Genomic DNA, 17,105 nt, shown 5'->3' on the forward strand with positions numbered 1-17,105 from the left:
GGGAGAGAGAAATCAGGATTTCATGCAAAGTTCACTGTAAATGATGAATCATCAACAAGCTTTAGATTCAACATTTAGATTGCTTTTTTTCCTTTTTTCGGTCTTTCGTTCTTCCAAATGTCTTTGCTCTGGTAGCTTATTTGAAATTTTATAAATTAGTCTTCCAGAGAATGTGCTTCTGGATATCTAGTGTTAGTGTTACCATTCCTGAATGCTGATGTGATTTTTGTTCCATCTGTGCAGCAATAACCATTTTACAGAGGAGAAGGGAGGTCAGCAGCCGCTGTTGCATCTTGAACCGTGGGTTGTTTTCTCTTTGAGTGCAGGTGAGTGCTTACTGATTTATACTGTATTTGACTTTCTGTCCTTCCCTTTTCTCCTTTTTTATTATTTGAAGTTTATTATGTGAAGAAATCACTAACTCTGTCATCTTTACATGTTTGCATTTGACTTGCAAAATGTTCAGTGTCAAGGAATGGCTGGTGCTGGAGGAGGACAAGGGGCTGGAACCCCTGCTTGCCCCTATCCACTGGGCACAAGCTCCTGTGTGTTCTTGCTTTTCCTTCTTCAGGACTAGAGTACTTTCCCTACCCACAAATATGAAAGTCAAAGTGCATTTTATTGTGCTATCTTTGTTCTGTAACCTCAAATCTTCAGAATATGTAGTAAGTATTTCAGTAGTCAAAGGTTGCTATGGATCATTTTTATTTTTAAGGTTAAATATTTATGAAAATTTCTAAATTCATAGCCTCTGGAACCTGAAATTCTTTTTCTCTCTTCCTCTCCCTCCTTGTTCCACTGATGCTACTAGGAGCCATCATTAAAATTTATCAGCTGAGTATATCACAAGCATCACTTGAGAGTAATTCCTACTGTGCCTCATCAATGGACATAATTCTGACTAGATCAATAATTGGTGTTAATTATAATAGTAGCTTTTATGATGTGGGCACCCTTCCGCTAGATGTTGGACTGAAAACAGGAACTTTTTTTGTGTAGCTCTCAGAACAAATGTGAGCTCATGATGATTTACGTTAACTTCTGAGCTGAGCTGGATTTGAGCCAGTAACCGGCAGATGATAGTCCAAATCCCATATCTTTCTTTTTTTTTCTTTTTTTCTTTTTTTTTTTTTGTTCTAGTGGGGAGATCTGTTTAAACAAGACTTTAATGAAATTCTTCACATGAGTCTACAGTCCCATGCTTGATCGCTATTTTATTTTTCAGAGACTGTATCTGAATAGATGATAGAGTAAAAAATGTAGAACATCAAGCAAAAAGCAGTACTCAGAGGGAAGAATTAAAAATAAATTTTCATTTACATTACAGACATAACTACATAAAATTCTTTTGTCGTTTTTAGGATGAACTTGAGATTAAAGTGCAAGAAATCTAATACACTTTTTAGAAGCGATATCGTCTTCGGTTGGGAGAGGTAAATGAGAGTGGGAGGAGGAAGGCATTGTTAACTACAAGTGATTCTGTGGCCTGACCAAAAGGTTGTTTTCCCTTCACTAATAACTGCGTTTCATTTTAGTGAAAAAGTCTGTTCTGCTCTTTGGATTCTATTGGAAAGTAACTGCTGATGAATAGCAGTAGAAACCTGTAGTTCTTCTGCAGTAAACCAAATGCTGTCTGTAGAATTTCAGCAAAACAAAGATTGTTTTATTGTGATACTATGCAAGAGGAATGCATAAACTCTTTTCTAAGATTGCAAGAAGTAAACAGTAGAAAATTGAGATGGTAGTATGTGATAGTGAGATGCAAATTTAAAATTTTAATAATACCAATCATAAAATTATACAGGTTCTTGAAAAAGAGGAAAAATCCTGAAACCTTTAGGTAGCTGCAGAATATATCAGGATATAATAATCACAGTCATATTTTGCTGGAATTCACATTTTATGGTGGGTTAACCAGGACTATTTTTATGGGTAAACACCAGATAAATGGACACATTTCATCTCTTTGAACTGCGTCTGAGTAAAGCCACGGTAATATTTTCTGTGATTATCAACATGAATATTATCAGGAAAAATTAGGAAGACAGAAATGAAAGACAAATAACCCTCTAACCTTCTATACTGATCTAATCCTAGAAATATGCCCCAATTTTGCACATCACCTGCAGGCAGCATGTAGCTAAACATGCTACCAAGTCACTGAAGGCAACAAAAGTACTGTTTAAAAAAATAAAAAAAGTATTTATGTGTATCAGATCAGAGAAATTTTGCACAGCTGGCTAGGTCCAGAAAGCTGACATTTGCCACGAAAGTAGCCTTGCATGAAGAGAAGCACTTCTGAATTATGAGCTTGGAAAAAAGCTTCTAATGAGAGCAGGAGGTCATGTTGCACATTTGCGTGCAGCTGGGATTTCTGTGCAATTACAAGGGTAAGGAAGATGAACAGCAGACGCGCTGTGCTGCTTTGGCGTTCCAGGACGTACATGGAGTGAAAGCCATCCTGATATTTCTGCACGTTATGTGTTTAAAATATTTTGACTGATGCTGAAGAATGCTGCTATGCTAGAGGAGCTCCCTGCTGTGGATATTACAGCAGGCCGAGTATTCCAGAAGGCGCTTTTCCTTACAGTATAGTAGAAGAAAAGAAAGCACATGGTAGTCGTGTGTGTGTGTGTGTGTGTATGTATGTATGTATGTATGTATCTATCTATCTATCTATCTATCTATATATATATATATTTTATTTAGAAGGCAACTTGTGGAAGAAACTGTTCCTGGGGCAGAGGAGATAGGAGTAAGGAAAGAAAAGGACGTCTGGAAGCTAGCATGAGGCTCAAACTATCCAATGTTCTTGATGAATTATATAATCACTACTCTGTTTTTCCTTTGGCTGTATCTGGTAATATGTTCATACCTACATACAGGTCAGTGTGTTTGGGCCAGACAGTGAACTATTAACATGGGCACTTAAAGGGATGACTATCACAAGGATTACTGTTTTTTCTTTTCCTAAATCGTACCTAAAATTCAGGGCTAATTTGAAGTTTTGACAGAGCAAGTGGTATCTCTTTTTTTTCTTTTTTCCCCCTTTTCTTTTTAAACCACTTTGCTCACACATGATTGTATTAGGCAAGATCAGACTTAAGAGTAGTCCTTAATGAGCATAGTACATGTTTTACTGTGTTACTGTAATGCTACAATCAGTAATTTAAGTGCTGTCTACCTAAGAGGAGAAATGTTCTGTTAAGCCTGTTTTATTTTTCCCAGGAACTTAATCTTGAGCAACACATCAGGTCAAACTTGAAAACCTAAGTTAAAGCAAAACATCCTTTGAGGGATCTTTTCAAATTACATTACCCTGGACTTTTAATTGTATCTTCAATTTTGTCAGATTGTAATTCTCAGTATGAGAAATACAGACTTTTTCATGAAACTATCATTTGCTTAAATGTATACTGCTGGATTTTATACTGAACCCATCGTGTTTTATTTTCGGTAATATTCATAGTAATGTCTACTTGTTTAGAAGAGCACTAAGGCGCTACTTATAGCTCTTTATATTGGGCTTGTTTTATAACTTCGAATCTCCTAGGACTCTGAAAGGCAAAGTCAGACTGAAGAAATCTGGGTAAGGATGAATAATTTTTGTTTTTACAGCTTGTTTATTTGCTGAAAAATTTAAATTTCAGCTGACCAAAACAATTTGCAATTTTATGCTGAATAAGCCATCTAGTTTTTGCACTGTTGACAGTACAACACTGGAGCATTTTCTCAAATTGTCTGTGGTTACTGCTTCCCCTGGGTGTGAAGGATTCATATTTTGTTCTTTTCCTCTACTTAACAGATTTTGAATTTGGAGGCAATACTGAATGGAAATCTCTGTTGCTCTATTGAGATCGCTCTATTTGATGTAAAACATTTAGTTAAGTATTCACTGTGTCTGAGAGAATGTGAGTGCGATAACGTACTGTTGGCCTGTAGAATATACTCTGACTGTATTTTCCCCTGCATTAAAAATTTATTTAGGAAAGCCCACTCATCAACCAACCATTTTTCAAAATGGATTAAAGTTATGTCCTGAGAATTTCCACTGGGATCTGTTGCCACTATGCAGTCAATGTCAGTATGCTTGTATCATTTTATTTCAGCAGTTACTGCACTGAAAAAGTGTTTTTTTTCAGATGAAATGAGATTCATTTCTTATAACACTGTGCATATTCCTAGGCAATGGAAAATTCTGATTATGAGTCCCTGGTCCAGTTACTGTTGTACGCAGTATTTAGGCAGAACAGGGTAACAACTAGAGCAGGATTTATACTAAAATTTCGTATAGCCTTATGGTTAGAGGATTCCCTGGGAAAGTGAAAAATGTGGAATCGTATTTTCTCCAACAGAGAAGGTAACTAAACCTGGGCTTCTAAATCCTAGGTAAACAGCAGAAACCCTGTGTTACTAGATAAAAAGGAACATAATTTACCTTCTTGTTTGGTACCAGACTATCACCTTCCTTGCTTTTTGTTTGTTACAGATTCTGCAAATTGAAATGTTTAGAATTTACTTTTTTAAGAAAAATGTGTGGAGCAAGCAAATCAAAGCTGATTGATCATTTTTTCTGTCTCCCAGTTTGATAGCTGAACTGGTGAAAGAAAAAGTCATTTACTTGCACAGTAGTAAAATTGAGACTTCACTTGAAGTTTCCTAAGGCCTCAATCCCCTTTCCTTCTAGAATAACCAAGGTTTGGTCATTTTCTTCCATCGAAATAATAGCAACAATTGGAAGGGCTGTGATGTTGTAGTAGCAGCAGCAATCATTCTTTCTCTTCTTTTCTTGGTTTTATCCCATGCTAAACATCCGTAGAAATACAGCAGACTTAAATCTTATTCAGTATTACTTTACAAAATAAATCTTGATCTGCATGAAGAAAATCAGAAATTTAGTTAAATTTCCCATACTGTTGAAAGCAGAGAATCATATGGTTAGAAACAACTCCAATGAAAGACGTTTCCTGTTTGACTGTATTGGCATTGATTAAAGTTCAGATCAGATTTTTTTCACTTTCAAATAGAGTGGTGCAAGATTTATAGCAGATTGCATGGGAAAAGGACATGAATGCTGGAAGTCTACTTTAATAGATCAATTATCCCTAGCTGCTTTATTTTAAACAGGTGAAGGATTGTGTTCTTCCTTTCAGGTCCTTGCTCTTAAATCGGTCTTAGTTAGCACACCTATCTGAAGGAAGCTAGCCATCTTTCCGGCCTTCCTGACCCTCTGCTAGTTTTTGCTGTTTTATCTCACTCCCATCACCTCGGCCTTCCCAGCTGAAAGTGAGGGTATCTCAGTCAACCACCCTCAGAAGCTTTTAAGGGTCCTGGGAGAGCGAGATCTTTCTCTGCTCAGGAGCGTCTCATTGCAGTATTTTTTCAGTGTTGCCAAGAAGATATTTCAGATGATGTCACTTAAAAAATCTGGTGCTGTAACTATTCCCTGACTTGGGTCAACTAGTGTTCTAACTATAAAGAGATGGGGAAGTACCTTTCTCCTTTGCCCATTTCTCAGTATATTCTTCTTGTCTGGAGTTATGCCTAAGCACGGACGTTGAAGAACGAGTACACCTGATGATAAATAACTATTAAGAATTCTGTCCAACAGAGGTCCTAGGCAATAATGGTGGTGTGAATTAAAGAGGAGTAACACGCTTATCGGTGGGAATTCAGCTGAGTAGCGAACTCTATTACCAGTATTAACTCTTTGAAAATGGAGGTTGCAAAGTGATCAAATCCTTTTTTAGGCACAGATTTCAAGTGAGGTGACAAATTCACTGAGCTATATTATTCATGCGAATAGAGCAATTTCTTCCATTATACCATGGCATGATGGATGAGCCAGTAAATTTACTTTTATGGCACACAAGTGCTTAACAATCTGCAAAAAGTATTCTGGGTTAATGCCAGGACTACCTTTCTTATGCCGAGTGAAACGAAGAATAAGTTAAACTGGAAGTATTTGTCTGATGTTCTGTCACTGTCTTTTCGTGACCTTCCTGAAGAGTGAAATAGAAATTGAGATAGGCCTAAATTTTAAGGTCAATATGAATTATAGAAAATTAATATCAAAAGCTGTTGTTAAAAAAGTCTATAATATATTTTTATCCTAAAACGCAGAGAAAACTAGCTTTCCTCTTCCAGAACATAATGAGTCAAAATGCTAGTATTAAGTGTAACTGGATCAAGAGCTGTTGGGAATAACTGTTTTAAGACATGGATGATTTTAGTCTGCCCTGTTCAAACTGCACGTGCATTCTTTTTGTGTAATACTACTTGAAGAACATATCAAAAAGTTGAATAGAAAAGTTCAGTGTCAGCAAGGACATCAGAAGCCATTTCGCCTATTTCAGTTAGCCAGCTGAATAAATTCTGATTTTAAACCCTCTTATTCTCTGTATTCTTTTTCTAGAGCAATCACCTTATTTATTCCATGCCATTGCACTGTGCCTTTCTGCAACAAAAAAAGAGAGAAATGTGCCACTTGAGAGTTACAGACTCAGCATTCTTCTAAAGGATGGAAAATGCTATTTGATACATGCTCTTTTTCTCTCTATCTTCTATGTATGTATAATAGTTTCTGTTGAAGAGGGTTTTGTTCAGTACTAGTGGCCATGTGAGTCTTCAGGAGAAACTTTACTTGACCCTTGGTCCTTTGACTCAAAATTTATTTTAGAAAACAATACTCCCAGGAAAACTCATAGGATTCAGAGGGTGATACGTGCACAAACAATTATGTGCATAAGAATCCAAAAACAGGGATTAAACTGCAATATAGCTGAAATTTGACAGCTCCCCCACCAAACGTTGGGGATACCAGAGTACTGTATAGAGCTAGGTAACGACTGAAAGTGCTGCCAGGTTTGTGTAGGTCACTTTTAGGGGCTAAAGGTGGCCTTTTCAGCTTCTCTGTGCTGTTTATTTTTGCGTCTTATTGCTAGATATTGGCAATTAATCTGAGCTATTCTGAGCACCTTCTGTAGCTTTCTTAGACACACATATCCAAATATACACATATATATGTACACAAATTGGTGAGTATGTACCTGTCTACATAACTGAATATTAAAGCTTGATAAATACTTGTTTAGAAAATAACTTAGGGATATTTACTCATTTTGGAAACTAGTGAATTTCTGTAAAATATTTAAAATTTACTGAAGTAAAAATGATAAATTCCCTTGAAATAAAGGATGGTATGTGCAAAAATATTTTTTGATACTCATTTGAAAGTTTTCCATTGCAAGCTTCAGTTTCCTTTTCTCCTCTTAAAAGGATTATTGATACAGTGAATTATCTTCAAATGAGAATGAGAGATGAATGATCAGTACTCAAGAAAACTCATCTATCTTGCAGGAGTTTTTTTTTTTTTTTTTTCATTACATTACAGCTGCTTAGAACTCTTCTGGAGGGAGGAACATTGGATCATTTACTCAGCCTCTCTTTGTTCATTCTGCTTTTTTAAAGTATATGATAGAAAGTCTGTAACATTTTTAGTATTCAGAATCTCAACATTCCTTTTATATTCTGGAAGACATAACTCTTCAGAGCATTTGTATTTGGTCCCTGTTTAATTAAAGTTCTAAAAGGAGCCAAACTCATTAACTTCTTTGTATGTAACAGAATTCTCATGGAATCTCTCAGGAGATACTGCACTTTTTTTTCAAGTGCACCTATGATAAAAATAGGGTTTGCACACAAGAAATAGAAATTTAATTTCTCCTTCAAAATGTGTGTACCTTCAGAACATTTCATCTCACCCTTCAGAAAGTACTGTCACCATAATAAAATTTGAGGGGAAAATGCTCATTTCAGACTAGGTTAGAGACTGTTGTCTTGCCATGTAAATATTTTTTAACAGATGATGAAGTGCTAGTTTGCAAAGAATTATGTTTGTGTCAGCCTAGATAACTGTCATAAGTGTCAAGGAAAGCAGAACTTACCTAGTCCTAGCAACAAAGTCAAATTTAAAAAAAAATACTATTCTGTTTATCGTTATCATTGAGTACTGAGCCACTGTTTTTCCTTACTTGTATGCAACGGTAGGATTTTATTATGTCTAATTTTTGAAACTAGTTGAACAATTGATTACCTGTAATTCCATAAAAGAGGAGAAATGATGATATAAACAAGTTATGTCTAAAAATAGGAGTACTTATCTATTTTATGTTCCATTAAAAATATGAAGTAATTAGGAGAATGTGTGGAAAGGGGAAGGGAGGAAGGAAGTTTGTTTCTGATATATCCTTAACGATTTTTTTCCATTCCTCTTTTAATACTTGCTAGAAGATGGAGAAGGGGGAGGGGGCATCATTTACCTACTTAAATGGCCTGCTAATTACAGTTAAGGGTTTGATCTGCCTTTCAGCCATAAAGCAGGCATCACTCAATAGTAATTTCACTGTTAACAGAGCCCCCAGCTATTCTGTGATTATAAATAAGAAGATCGTGTGGCTTTAAGACATTTTTCTTCTCTGATTTCCCCAAATCACTTATTAGGTTTTAGTTTTGTCTGGCATAGACCTTATAGTTGAAGATATGACTGTAAATGGAGATGAAAGCATGAGGCTTTACAGGGGTGGGGGGGGGGGGAGGAGATAGCTAAGGAAAGCATATCATGACTTTAATATTGAGGACAGCTGAAATTAGGACTAGCTGTAGAGAAAGGATGTAGCTCCCCCCTCTCCCTGGAGTTAAAACTTTAAGACTGATTAGGTTTATTTTTAGTTAAGGGAAGATTTTTTAAATATCAGTGACAACTCCAAAAGTTTCTGATTAAGTGAAAAAACATTTTGCTAGTTTTTGAATTTGCTAGTGACTTTTACTGAGTTACAATGAAAATAAATTTTATCCTATAACTTACTATTCACAAAATCAGGTTCAGATCTTGCAGACTTTAGGCTGAATAAGGCTGATGTATTCAATTCATGATGTACGCCCATACTTTCCGTTCTACCGTAGGTCTCCTGGCTAGTGTCTTACGTAAGATACTTTTTTAAAGAATTTAAAAACAGAATTGTATGAAATTACAAAATTAGTGAAATAGATATGTGTGTGAGTTATGTTCTGCCTTAACCAAGTGATTGGCTGAAGGGTAGCCAACAAAGTTACGAAAAAGCATCAACCGGAAATGTGCTCATTGGAGTCAATGTATCAATTGTGGTGCGTAATAATATGCCTGTCTTCCAAAATTGTAAGCACAAGCATACCAAGTGACAGTGTTGGATTTTGAGATTAAGATTAAAAGAAAAGAATCCTATTTCTGCTATTTCTTTATTCTAGATACCAGATGAGACTAAAAAAAAATGGTGAAATAATTTTATATAATTGTTACTCTACTTATTAACCTTTGTGTAATACGTAGTCCTTACGTTCAAGACTGTACTTTCAGTTTTGCAAACTAGATTGCCTGGTGCCCTATAACAGGACAGACTGGATTTAGGCTGTCGTTAGAGTATGTATGTGCATTTTATAAATTGAGATTCTCTTACAGTTTCTTCTTTGTGTTATTTCATTATATAAACAGCTATAACAGTTCTGTATTTGAGCGTCTTCCCTAAGTTTTTTAGTGCTTTGGTCTCTGAAGCACTGTATTTCAGGAAGATGCTGCTCTGCTCTTTTTCTGCTCATGTTAGACAAACATGGTTTTGAAGAAGATGTTTTTGTTCCTTGAACAACTCCATGTCTTGTTTCACTACTGAAGAATCACTTTCAGGGATCTGGAAAAGATAAAATTTCAAGCCTGCCTAGATGTTGGTCTTTTAAGAAAGCTATTGAAAAGACATGTGTGTTTCCTGGAAACACAACTGAGACCCCCCCCTCCCCCAACACACACACACTTGTAATTATTAGATTCCTTTTAAAATCTCTACAAATTGTGGGATTACTTTAGCTAAAAAGATTACTTCCCTTCTGCTGATAGGATGCTCTTCCTGAAAAAAGGCAATGCAATTATATTGTTGTTTTCTTTAAGTAGACAAGATGGCTTAGACTAGATGGCAGGTAAAGTGAATTTCAGTGTAAGGTGAAAAATGAAGTGTCAAATGACATTACCGATTAGGAGAAAATATGACATGCTTCCTTTCTGCTCTTGCGTAATTCAGATTTTTTTTTCTCTATGAGGGAAAATTGACTTTAACGGAGTGGTGTCGCCAGTAGTGACCAGTCTACCCATTAGTATAGCTTCAGATTAGCTTCCTTTACTCAAATTCAGAGCTCTATTTCATTTATTGCCTGCATTGATACATATGGAAATTCTTGGAGACAACTGAGAAACAGTTTAGGACAACAAGAGATGAAATACTGTTTATTGCCATTCAAATTTGCTAGCTAATCTTTAGACTCTATTTAGAGGAAGAGTTACCTTTATCATAGCCAAATTTTGTAATTCTAATGAATATGCCTCACCAAACAGGGTGAAATTCTGGCTCCCTTAAAAGCAGTGGCTGTTATTTTGCAAAGATTTCACTGTTCCCAGAATTTCACTTAGCATATTGCATGTAAGTTTTGAATGGAGATGATATATAACCTGCAGTTAACATCTGTGTCTTTGATTTGACATGACATACTATGATGAATTTTGACCAGAAAAGAATTTCACCATGAAAATGAGCTGTGAAGGAAAACAAGGAACCAGAATAGAGAAACAGGAAAAAAAAGAGTGTGTGGGTGAGGTGCAAACAGGGAAACTATATGTGACACTACTGTTAAGCCATCATTGTTCAGTATTTTTTTTATCTGTTTGGCTTGAGGCTATTGATGCTTTAGCACTCAGTCAGTTTGAATGACTTTGTTCCCATCTAAACTCCTGAATTTTTGGAGTTACCAAAATGACAAGCCATAAACACTTTGCTTCAGGCAGGCCTACCAGATGGGCTACCCTGGAGCTACACAGCCAGAAAGCTTCTGTACCCTAGGCTACCAAAGACCTGTTGAGGCATCCAGGAGTAATAAGCCCTTTACCAGGCTCTTGGCTATCTTTCAGCCTGGCAGACAAAATGGTGAGGAGCTGGGAGAAGCCTGGGGATCTTCAGCAGGTCACAACTGGTTTACTAGAAACAAATGGAGGGAGACTGAAATTTTCCTTGGGATTCATTGGAACTTGATTGAAATTGAGCTGTCTTAGAAGAAGCTCTTACCGTTGGTGAAGGAACAGATTATAGTGGGTAGAGCAAGATGAGCAGTATTTTTCCGGCTAGGACTTTCTGGAGGCACACAGAAACAGAAACATGCCCCCCATTGCTGGAATGCTCACTTAAAAAAAAAAAAATCATTTCACTGATGATGGAATGATTTAAGAATCACAGAATCATTTAGGTTGGAAGGGACCTCTGGAGATCATCTCGTCCAACCTCCCTGCTCAAGCAGGGTCACCTAGAGCATATTGCCCAGGATCACATCCAGACGGGCTTTGAATATCTCCAGCGAAGGAGACTCCACTACCTCTCTGGGCAACCTGTTCCAATGCTCTGTCACCCTCACAGTCAAGAAGTTTTTTCTCAGGTTCAGATGGAACTTCCTGTGGTTCAGTTTCTGCCCGTTGCCTCTTGTCCTGTTGCTGGGCACCACGGAGAAGAGGCTGGCCTCATCCTCTTGACACTCCCCCTTCAGATACTTGTACACGTTGATGAGATCGCCTCTCAATCGTCTCTTCTCCAGGCTGAACAGGCCCAGCTCTTGCAGTCTTTCTTCATAGGAGAGGTGCTCCAGCCCTCCAATCATCTTGGTAGCCCTCCGCTGGACTCTCTCCAGTGGTGCCATGTCTCTCTTGTCCTGGGGAGCCCAGAAGTGGACACAGTACTCCAGGGGAGGCCTCCCCAGGGCTGAGGAGAGGGGCAGGATCACCTCCCTCCACCTGCTGGCAACACTCTGCCTAATGCACCCCAGGAGACCATTGGCCTTCTTGGCCACAAGGGCACACTGCTGGCTCATGTTGAACTTGTTGTCCACCAGCACTCCCAGGTCCTTCTCTGCAGAGCTACTTTCCAGCAGGTCAACCCCCAGCCTGTCCTGGGGCATGGGATTGTTCCTGCCTAGGTGCAGGACCTTGCACTTGCCTTTGTTGAACTTCAGGAGGTTCCTCTCCGCCCACCTCTCCAGCCTGTCCAGGTCCCTGTGAATGGCAGCACAGTCTTCTGGTGTGTTAGCCTCTCCCCCCAGTTTAGTATCCTCAGCAAACTTGCTGAGGGTGCACTCTGTGCCTTCCTCCAGGTCACTGATGAATATTTTGAACAAGACTGGACCCAGGACTGACCCCTGGGGGACACCACTAGCCACAGGCCTCCAACTTGACTCTGCGCCATTCACCACAACCCTCTGAGCTCGGCCATCCAGCCAGTTCTCCATCCACCTCACCGTCCACTCATCCAACCCACACTTCCTGAGCTTACCTAGGAGGATGTGATGGGAGACAGTGTCCAAAGCCTTGCAGAAGTCCAGGTAGACAGCATCCACTGCTCTCCCCTCATCTACCCAGCCAGTCATTCCACCATAGAAGGCTACCAGATTGGTCAAGCATGATTTCCCTTTGGTGAATCCATGCTGACTACTCCTGATCACCTTCTTGTCCCCCACATGCTTAGTGAGGACCTCCAGGAGGAGCTGTTGCATCACCTTTCCAGGGCTGGAGGTGAGGCTGACAGGCCTGTAGTTTCCTGGCTCCTCCTTCTGGCCCTTTTTGAAGACTGGGGTGACATTGGCTTTCTTCCAGTCCTCGGGCACCTCTCCTGATCTCCAGAACCTTGCCAAGAGGATGGAGAGTGGCCTAGCCATAACATCCGCCAGCTCCCTCAGCACTCGTGGGTGCATCCCATTGGGGCCCATGGATTTATGGATGTCAAGTTTGCACAAAAGATCTCTAACCTGATCCTCCTCCACCAAGGGAGAGTCTTCCTTTCTCCAGCCTTCCTCTCTTGTCCCCAGGGTCTGGAATTCCTGAGGGCTGGCCTCAGCAGTGAAGACTGAAGCAAAAGTGACGTTCAGCAACTCTGCCTTCTCTGTATCCTTTGTCACCAGGGCACCCGCCCCATTCAGCAGCGGGCCCACGTTTTCCCGAGTCTTCCTTTTGCTACTGATGTGCTTGAAGAAGCCCTTCTTGTTGTCCTTGACATCCCTTGCCTGATTTAATTCCAAATGGGCCTTAGCCTTCCTTGTTGCATCCCTGCACACTCTGACAACGTCCCTGTATTCCTCCCAAGTGGCCTGTCCCCTTTTCCACATTCTGTGTACTTCCTTCTTCTGTTGGAGTTTTGCCAGGAGTTCCTTGCTCATCCATGCAGGTCTCCTGCCCGCTTTGCTCGACTTCTTCCTCAGAGGGATGCACTGATCTTGAGCCTGGAGGAAGTGATGCTTGAATATTAACCAGCTTTCTTGGACCCCTCTTCCTTCTAGGGCCTTACCCCATGAGATTCCCCTAAGTAGGTCCCTGAAGAGGCCAAAGTTGGCTACCCTGAAGTCCAGCGTTGCAATCCTACTCATTGCCCTGCTCCCTCCTCGTAGGATCCTGAACTCCACCATCTCACGGTCACTGCAGCCAAGGCTGCCCCCAACCTTCACCTCTCCAACTAGACCTTCTTTGTTCGTTAGTACAAGGTCTAGCAGCACACCTCTCCTCGTTGGCGTCTCCACCACCTGGGTCAAGAAATTATCACCAGTGCTCTGCAGGAACCTCTTTGACTGTTTGTGCCTAGCTGTGCTCTCTTCCCAGCAGATGTCAGGGTGGTTGAAGTCCCCCAGGAGAACCAGGGCCTGTGATCGTGAGGCTACTTCCAGCTGTCTGTAGAAGGCCTCATCGATGACTTCCTCCTGGTCAGGTGGCCTGTAATAAACCCCCACAACAGTGTCACCCATGTTAGCCTGCCCTTTAATCCTTACCCAAAGGCTCTGCACTTGCTCTCCATCCACCCCTAGGCAGAGATCCATACATTCTAGTTGCTCCCTCACATAAAGAGCAACTCCACCACCTCGCCTTCCTGGCCTGTCTTTCCTAAAAAGCACATAGCCATCCATGACAGCATTCCAGTCATGTGAACTATCCCACCATGTCTCTGCCACTGCAATGAGATCATGGTTTCCAGTTTGCCTTTTGTGTCATTAGCACCCACATGGAAGATCAGCAGAGGGTAGTAGTCCGATGCATGGACAAGCCTTGGCAGTCTTTCCATAACATCTCTTATTCAAGCCCCTGGCAGGCAGCAAACCTGTCTGGACAAGAGGTCAGGTCAGCAGATAGGTGCCTCTGTCCCCTGCAGCAGGGAGTCACCCACAACAATCACTCGCCGCTTCTTCCGGGGGTTTCTGCACGGCACAGGGTCTGCCAGGCCAGTTGCCTCCCTTGGAGCCACGCCCAGCTCCCCCTCAGCTTGGAGGGCGCTAAACTTGTTCTTCAAGGGTAAGTCTTGAGGAGGAGCAAGAGCCTTTCTCCTTCTACGAGAGGTCACCAGCTTCCAGCCCTCTTCAACAGTGTTATGATGCACCTTTACACACGGTGCTGAGCCCTCTGACAACTCCACTGCCGGGGGTGGGGGTGGGGAGTGCTGGAGCTGAACAGTCTCCAAGAACGCCCTGTCAATCTCCTGCTCATCCTCTCGGATGCTACGCAGCCTACTAACCTCCTCCCGTGGCTCCTTTATCTGGTGACGCAACTGGTCAACCACAGCACACCTCACATAGGAGAGCTGACTGTCAGCCCAGGCCTCATGGAGAGGCCCCAGGCACTCCCTGCAGCCTGACACCTGCAGAGCTGCATCTGCTGTCTGAGGGTCTGTCTGGGTTGAAGCCTCAGACACAGCTGATGCAGCACCTCCAACAGCCACTGGGGAACGTGCTCTGCGGCGTGTCATCACCATGCCCCGGGGAAGGGCACACCACTGTGCAAAATGGAGAGGTGCCTTCTTTGCCTTCTGGCACCCTGCTGCACAAACTGCTGTCTCTGTTGGCTGCACTCTGGGAGCTGTGCTCCAGGCCTGGCTCTTATATAGGCCTCTGCCTAGCAGTGACTCACAAGGGTGCTTGACCCACCCAATCAGGAGCCACCTGAAACAAAAGCCCCAACTCCCTCTGACCAGGGCAGCCCAGAGAGCTCGTTAGCAGCAGCCCCACCTAGCTAGAACTTCCCAGGAGAAGTTAAGTCAAGGTCCCCTGCAGGAGTCCTTGCCCAGCTCTTCCTTCCTGCTAGCAGCAAGCACCGTCTAGTTCCTCAGGGGTCCCCAGAAAGTCTCCACAACTTCCAACAAGGCCCACAAAAGGCCCAGGCAGAGCCCACCTACAATTAATCAGTGATCTATTTTTGCTTTTTGTGTGTCTTGAAATCTGTCAGCTCTTTTCGCACTCTTATTACTGTGAAAGTAAAGGGGATAGTAACTCCAAGTTAATAAAGGAAGGCTGTTACAGACTGATAGCATAAAAGCAATCATCCTGGATAAAGAGGGTCAGAGAGATGCTTATTTGAGCAAGAAGAAATTTCAAGGTTTTTTTATTTTACTAACAACAGTATAATAAGCAACTCCACCAAATCTTTCAGCATCAAGAAAACAAAAATTTTAAGTGTCCTTTAAATCACATAGTGCAGGCCCTCAGTTCCTTTCAGGGAAACGGCCATCATCTTTGCTCAAGCCATTGTTCTTCATCCTCAAGTGGAAATCTTTGTGCTGAGAATTGGGCTGAGTCCCAACTCTTGTACCCGTTTATCTCAGCAGGCAGGGTCAGCTGTTTTCCTAGGTTGTTAGAGTCCTCTATGCTCTGCTAAAGGCATGTCATACAGTACTTTCCCCCTTCATAATGGTATAATTCAAGGATGATCCTCCTTGATGATGGAAAGGCTGTATTACACTATGATGATGAATATCAAATGAATCTGCCACAGTCCATTCAGTGAGCAAGATGAATAAGATACTTGATTCATAACTTCAGCGATGGCCTTAGGTGAAATAAGCTATGCTTTAATTTGAGCAAGAGCTGCTATTCCGCTTCAGCCACGATTTACATTACGTGTTACTCATTAAAATGATCAAGTTATGTACTGAAGAACAAAATGAACATTAAAAATAAGCAACATTTACAAAATTACAAAAGCAACTTAAAGAAATGAAGGAAATTATGATATTTAGGTCCTGCGGTTGTTTTTCAATATTATGTATTTAAGGAAGGACATTGTAGAAATACAAGTGGAACTTTACGTAGGTGAACTGTTATTAGCAGTCTGTAATCTAATTCACATACAATATATTTATTTGCTTTACAAATGATTTTGTACGCTGCTTCTAATAATAGAATTCTCATCGGCCTGAGGAGAAAACAAAATCTTGCTTGTTGGCAGGCAAACTAACCGACAGATTTCTCTGTATTTCAGGATCTGGGGCAGATCAATCTCTCTTACTTGGTTAAAATGTTCATTGTCAGGTCATTGTTAAAATGTTGGGGCTAAATATTAGTGTGAGAAGTGATATCGCCATTTGATGTCAAATGATTTTGAACTTTGTGATCTGATCTGTAAACCAATATAAGACTATGCTAGTAAGTACTTTCCTGAAAGGTTAAAATTATTCAAGAGTTTAAATAATGTAGCTGTTTATACAGTCCTTTACAGTCTGCTGTAGTGGAGTGCAATATACATGCTATCTGTTTGTTGTGCATTCCAAATACTGAAAACGTTTTGCCCTGGTGGGAATTGATCATCTAAGTATTGTACTATAGATATGCATTCATAGCTGTTTATTTTTAGAAATTGTTTGATGTGAAATTATTCCATAGCAGTTTTGAAAATGAAGTATTTGTTGTGAGCATACTTTTTCTTTTAGTCTTGGAATTGCTGTAATGAGAGAGATCACTGTCCATCTAGCCTAATGACTTGTCTCTAGCAATATCCTAGTAGATGCTAAACAAATCATTCAAGAGCAGAGCAAATCAGAGAAGTTCTCTCCAAACAACGAGCAGGTTATGAGACAGAGGCTACATCAAGACACTATATTTAATGGTTGTGAATTGATATCTCTTCCATGAACTTATCTCATTCTTTTATGAATTCATTTATACTTCTGACCTGCAGTGAGTTCCGCTGTTTAATCACATTTTTTGAGGAAAACGTAATTCTTGCTGATGATTTT

The 17,105-nt window shown here is 40.5% G+C and overlaps 1 long non-coding RNA gene across 5 annotated transcripts in view; it reads left to right on the forward strand.

Annotated features, from left to right (window-relative positions):
• LOC104139631 (uncharacterized) overlaps positions 1-17,105 on the forward strand; it is a 34,622-nt gene continuing 17,517 nt past the window's right edge. For 3 of the 5 annotated variants that reach the window (XR_693138.2, XR_011135129.1, XR_693139.2), the window contains exon 1: positions 1-326. This is a non-coding gene — a long non-coding RNA (uncharacterized lncRNA). Of the gene's footprint in view, positions 327-1,361; positions 1,434-2,709; positions 2,886-17,105 lie in introns of all 5 variants that reach the window. The other 2 variants (XR_011135128.1, XR_011135127.1) reach the window with 2 other exon arrangements.

This window comes from Struthio camelus, chromosome 1 (genome assembly GCF_040807025.1).
Source record: "Struthio camelus isolate bStrCam1 chromosome 1, bStrCam1.hap1, whole genome shotgun sequence".
Classification (NCBI taxonomy): domain Eukaryota; kingdom Metazoa; phylum Chordata; class Aves; order Struthioniformes; family Struthionidae; genus Struthio; species Struthio camelus.